Genomic DNA, 6000 nt, shown 5'->3' with positions numbered 1-6000 from the left:
TGGTGCAGCTTCCTGCCACTCCTCAGGTGTTGCCCCTTCCTCTCCTGGCTGGCATCACCAGTGCTTGCTGCAAGAGGGGACAGCAAAGTAATCATCAGAGTCTGCATTTTTATTTTATTTTATTTTTACTTTATTTATGCACTGTTATTCTAAAAAACTTCAGGTGGCAGGTGGACATGGAACATGGTCACAGGACTAGCAAGGATCTGGTCCACTGAATTAATTCCCTGCCTTCTAGGCACAAAGTAAAACAGACTCTTCTTCATAGATTTATCAACTGTAATAAAAAATTAGTCCTCTACAGTATTTTCTGAACTGGGCTGTTTCCTGTGAAAGCAATTGATTTCATTAGAAGCTTCTTTGGGTTTTAATCTTTTATCATTTTCTATCTGAAACACTCAACAGTATGTACAATATAATACAAAGAAAGAAAGACTTGGCATGAATATTTTTGAAGGCTTTTTTCCTTATCCTAAATACAGAAACTGCACAGAGCTACAGCATGAAAAATTTCTCAGCAAGCCTTACAGATATAAAATCTGGTTTTCAAGTGACATTGATTTTGCTGTAAGGAGGGAAAAGTTAAAGAAGCATCAGTTTATGATGAAGAAAAGGAAGAGAAACCCTATGGTGGCTCTAAGTGGGATGCACTGCATTTCTGTCAGGGCATACCCACAGCAGAGAATAAATTCATCCCAGCTGCTTGAAAACAGTTTTCTGCTGGTGAACATCACTAAGGTAAGTGATCTGCTCCTCTACAGAAAGGATTTTTCTCTCAGTGTCACAGTAGGAACACACACATCTCTGAAGAGCTTGTCGCCATATAGTAACTATAGTTCTTCCCTGCACTTGCGTTGGGTCTAATTCAGAACAGATGTCTGAAGTACTCCCCATGAAACACCACACATGAAATCCTGACTGCACATGGCAGACATCCTGCATGAGGAAAGGTGAGCAGTGTCTCGTGCTACCTCACAAGTACTACATCAGCCCAAAGGAGTACACGGGTTGGATTTTCCCTCAGTGGAGATACAAGTCGGCTAGAAAGATGTCAAGGCCTTCACATGGTATTACCAAGCTAAGACCAGGATGTATCTTGGCACTAATATTTGTAATAGCGATATATAGAGAGGTCGGGTATATTCTTCTTTCCTTTGTGAAGATAGGCTGAGAAAGTTGGGGCTGTTCCGCCTGGAGAAGAGAAGGCTGCGTGGAGACCTCATAGCAGCCTTCCAGTATCTGAAGAGGGGCTTTAGGGATGCTGGAGAGGGACTCTTCGTTAGGGACTGTAGTGATAGGACAAGGGGTAACGGGTTAAAACTTAAACAGAGAAAGTTTAGATTGGATATAAGGAGGAAGTTCTTTACTGTAAGGGTGGTGAGGCACTGGAAGGGGTTGCCCAGGGAGGTTGTGAATGCTCCATCCCTGGCAGTGTTCAAGACCAGGTTGGACAGAGCCTTGGGTGATATGGTTTAGTTTGAGGTGTCCCTGCCCATGGCAGGGGGGTTGGAACTTGATGATCTTAAGGTCCTTTCCAACCCTAACGATTCTATGATTCTATGATCTTTAGGTCCTTTCCAACCCTAACTATTCTATGATTCTACAACTCTATGATGTGTCCTCACACAAACTAAGCACCACAGGTGATCAGCAGACTGATTTCCAGTTTCTGCTGGAAAAATGAACAGCTGAATGTAAATCCATAGTATAAATACTAGTTTTATGGGAGAATAACTGCAGGTTCATTCTTCTGAATGAACCTCTGACAACCCAGATAATGAAGGACATCTGCCAATTATTTTTGTCATTATGCTAAAAATAGTAGTCATAAAGGCTTTTTGAGAAATCAAACCATCTGCCCAAATAATAAAATAAATGCCAAAGAGACTAATCAGTAAAGGGAATGCAGTAAATTATGTTCTAAGAAAAATATTTCAGAGGGACTGTTGGCATGACTCCAGACTACAGCTTTTACACTTTCAGAGGACATTTGGAAAGACCTAATAAAAACACAAGATAATGAATCAATTCCAAGCCATCACCTGGGTTATTAGGTGTTTAAAATTCCCATTGTAAATTGGATTACTGTAATATCATGGCTTATATAGTCTTAAAAATAGATCCTAAGTATTCTAGGTCACACCAGAAAAATGTAAAAAGTAAAACCAAGGGATTTTAGGTTCAGGAACACCAACTTCAGTTTCAAAGTGAAACGGAATTCTAACCCTCTGGCTGCCTTTATTTGTCATCATAAATAAGTGTGATAAAAAGCTTGACATGGTTTGTAGTGTACGCACTGAACAACCCATGTGTGATACCCATCTTTAGCTGAATTTGTCCAGCTTTCAGCGTATCAGGTATAAATGGAAAACCTCTGTGCAAGTTCCCTTATCATGAGGCTGTGTCTGGATCTAGGGAAATGGCTGGATGAAGGCTCAGATGTGTATGGATCGGCTGTAGTGAGATTTTGAAAACACTTTAAAGGCATTACAAAATAGATAGAGTCCTTTTGGTACAATCTCAAAAAAAAAAAACCAATCCATGTTAAAAATCAATGCTTAAAATGTATGGATCTTTTTAAAAGCTTCCAAGGCCAATTTGGTGTAGCATGGTCCTATGCATCCAGCTGAAGGGAATGTACTGGTGCCTCCATATACTGGCTACAATGCCAGAAGTTAACTTTTGTGTTTCCAGTGAAATGCAATGGTTAACACAGGGAACTTGCAATATTCTTCACAGGGCATCATTTTAAAGAAAACAAAAGCCTGCAAAGACTGCTGAATTTCAGGCCCAGGTTGCATTTTTCCAAGCTCCATGTCCCAGGGGCCAGAAGTCTTAGGACAGACGAGTGCAGCTGTGTCCTGGCCTCTCCATGCGTGGTTACAACAAAGCTTGAAACCAGAAAAGGGTCACATATGGCTACATCCAGGTGCCAACTTTATGCATTGTTTTCATACCAGAACTCGTCAGACACTGGCTGCTTGCGTGGGGCAGGAGCGGGAGGATGTCCTGTGTCACTTTGCTGGTGCAGTTTGAGGGACTGCAGCCAAAAAAGAAAACAAACCCAAGTGTAACACAAAGAACTTGACACTAAAATGAGCAAGGCTCCAGAAAGAGCTGTATTCTTCCCTGCTATTTTGGGGTGACCGGACACCAGACCTGCTCTCCTCGCCACCGCTCGTTTGCAGAGGGACAGCTCTGTGCATCTGCGGGGCTGGAGGTGACAAGGAGCCTCGGGAGGCGCATCCCTTCTCGCTCGTTGGAGGTGAGGGGGGTCCTGGGCAGGTCCCCTCTCCCGGTTGCAGACGCAAACTAGGAGGGCGGGGGGGGGGGGGGAGCACAAGCTGGGCCTCTCCCCACTCGCTATTTCGAGGAGTGCCGACTCACGCCAGCGCTTGGGGTCCCCTCATGCCGGCCGCCCTCTCGCTCCCGGTCCCCCCGCACCGCTCCCTGCCGGGACGGGGGCGCCGCCGGGGGGGCGGTGCAGCGCGGTGCGGTGCGGCCGCAGGGCGGGCACGGCGGCCGCCCCCTCCCGGCACGGCCACGGCTCCCGTGGCGGCGCGGGCCGACGGCAGAGAGGCGCTGGCCGCCGGAGCGGCACCCCCGGCGCTAGGTGAGAGCGGCGGCGGCAGGCGGGGGTCAGGCGGCGGGAAGCGGCGCAAGGCAGAGTGCGCTGCCGCCCGGGCCGTGACTACCGGGGCTGGCTCGGTCTCCCGGGCCGGGTGCCGGCGGCGGTGCCGGGAAGTGCGTGCGCGGCGAGGCGGAGCGTCCCGATAAGGTGTGCGTCCCCCCCGGGCAGCGACCCCGGCCCCTGCAGCAGCCCTTTGCTTGTGGAAGGGAATGAGGAGAGCTAGGGCAGGAAGGTGTAGACGCGGTGCGCTGGGAGAGAAGGGATGAGCCGCTGCTAAGGGTGCTCCCGGGACGCGAGGTCTGGTGTCCGACCTCTTCCCGAGTGTCCTGCGTGACCGTGGGTAAGTGACGGGGTAAGCTGTTCGTGCCACCTGCCCTACCTAGGTGCTTCCGCGGCGTTGGACTGGGCAGGTTTAATGTTCATTAACGTTAGATATTAACCTTTAGGGAGTGCTGAGGGAAACTGATAACCGGTGTCATAAATAGACTGCCTCTCTTCAGGAAGAGAACAAGCAGACTTTTTTCTCTGGCAGAGAAGCAATCAGAAGTGCTTCAGGTGCAATTTTTATCTACATCTCCGTTCTGCAATTATGCCTCTGTGGTCAAATTAATCAGTGGCAAGAACGCTAAGGCTAGGGAGGAAAAATAATCAGCTTTATTTGCATAATGACACTGCTAGTTATATGAAAATACATTTCTGAAGAATAACCGTTGTGCATAAACTCTAATTAAAGTTGTACGGACAACATAATGAAGAACTAACGTGTAGTTTGCTGATGCAAAAGATGGTCCTAGAAAATCACTTTATAACATCATTGACTTTCATCTTCCCGTGATTGCAAGGAGTGCCCTTGTACTTTGATCACTCGCAAGGCAGGGATTTTTATTTCTGATTGCAACAAAATGTTGGCAGTAAGAGAATTGTTTCTTAATTCCATTATGAATTATGCCCCTCTGCATTTGTTCAGAGTTATCTGTGGACTCTGGGGAGCAGGCGAATGCTTTTAGCAAAGGAAGAAGTGAAAGAGTGTTCAAAATATTCCCGGAGAAATAGATAAAATGATGCACAGCATGCTGTTTGGCTGGTACAGATACACCCAGTTCCTGAAGGTCTGAATTTTGAAAAGCAATGAGATTTTGGTGATTCCAAGAAAATCCTAGCCACCTTTGGGGGCATTGTGGTTAGGATCGATGAATGTGGAAATGCGTAGGGCATGTTTATTTGCACTGTATAACTTCATCACCTTTTGTAGTTAGAAAAAGCAGTTTGGCTGAAATATTTGGTCAGAACAGAGACCTCCAAAGCAGCTGAAGGGAAGGCCATGACACTTTGTTTACCTTTCCTCATTGAAGAAGTCAGGGGGATGAGAATGTTGTGGGGTGGGATCTTTTCTTCAATTGTTAATATTCCCTTTGGAAATATGAACTTGAATGTTTGTGCCAGGATGTTTATGAGATGTGATGTTGTGGTTGGTAAAAAAATACTTATACAGAAGTAAGATAAGGTGGAACTTCATTAGAAATACCCAAATAATTTCTAATAGCAGTGACTTTACCATTAGAGTAAAGGTTCAGTTCTGTAGATTGGTTTTGAAATACACCCTGCTGGAACACAGATCAGTCTACTTTGTTTTGTCTTACACGCATCTGTTCCCCAAACTCCTGCTTGGCTTTCTGCTGGGCTTCGTTGATTTCTCTTTCTGATAAGGATGCTCCAGGACTTCGCTCACTTCTCAGGGCACAGCTCCCTCTTAATTGGCTTTGAGGGAACAACGAGGGAAATTTCTGCACCCTGTCCATATCTTGATGGCCAAAAAGCTTCCATTCACTGCAACAGCTCCCTGCTGATGTGCTCCTGGTTCTTTTTTGTGAGCACTGAGATGACACAAGATTTCTGATTGATGGCTTGATTTGTTCCACCCTGTGGCCTCCAGACAGACCGCTCAGACCCATGGGATCACCACCAGCAGTGAAAGGGGAGAATTACAGAAGTAAATCCAAGTGATTGTGTCTAGTAGAAGTATTTGGACAGTCAAACATCTGTGTTGGAATGGATTAAGATTCTGGTAGTTACATTTTTACAAGGGGATCATCCAGATTTTCCTTGCAGCCTAAGATTATGGCTTAACAGAAATCCTAGAAAGCCAGGAATGGTGATCTGTTCATGAAAAGCTTCCATATCTGCCTTTTCTCTCATGAAATAATGTCTTCTGTACTTGGCTTAATTCTGGTTTTAAAAGTTTTTTCCATGTGACATTTCTGTTTGTTATTTCTTCTCTTCTCTCCTGACTATATTATTTTCAACCTGGTTTCTTAAGGAGATGAAGCTGAAATAGTAATGGTAACAATGATGCTGTCTGACTGATAGTT

The 6000-nt window shown here is 45.5% G+C and overlaps 1 protein-coding gene across 3 annotated transcripts in view; it reads left to right on the top strand.

Moving 5' to 3' along the window:
- The first annotated feature begins 3104 nt into the window (after positions 1-3104).
- PKIB (cAMP-dependent protein kinase inhibitor beta) overlaps positions 3105-6000 on the top strand; it is a 54754-nt gene continuing 51858 nt past the window's right edge. The window contains exon 1 of one of the 3 annotated variants that reach the window (XM_062632403.1): positions 3105-3265. The gene's annotated coding sequence lies outside the window, so the exon portion shown is untranslated. Of the gene's footprint in view, positions 3266-3531; positions 3614-3835; positions 3972-6000 lie in introns of those variants that run through there. The other 2 variants (XM_062632402.1, XM_062632404.1) reach the window with 2 other exon arrangements.

The sequence above is a fragment of the Pezoporus occidentalis genome, unplaced genomic scaffold, assembly GCF_034315485.1.
Source record: "Pezoporus occidentalis ecotype Australia unplaced genomic scaffold, CSIRO_AGI_Poc_V1 ctg39, whole genome shotgun sequence".
NCBI lineage: Eukaryota > Metazoa > Chordata > Aves > Psittaciformes > Psittacidae > Pezoporus > Pezoporus occidentalis.
This window is presented reverse-complemented; position numbering and strand designations above follow the sequence as displayed.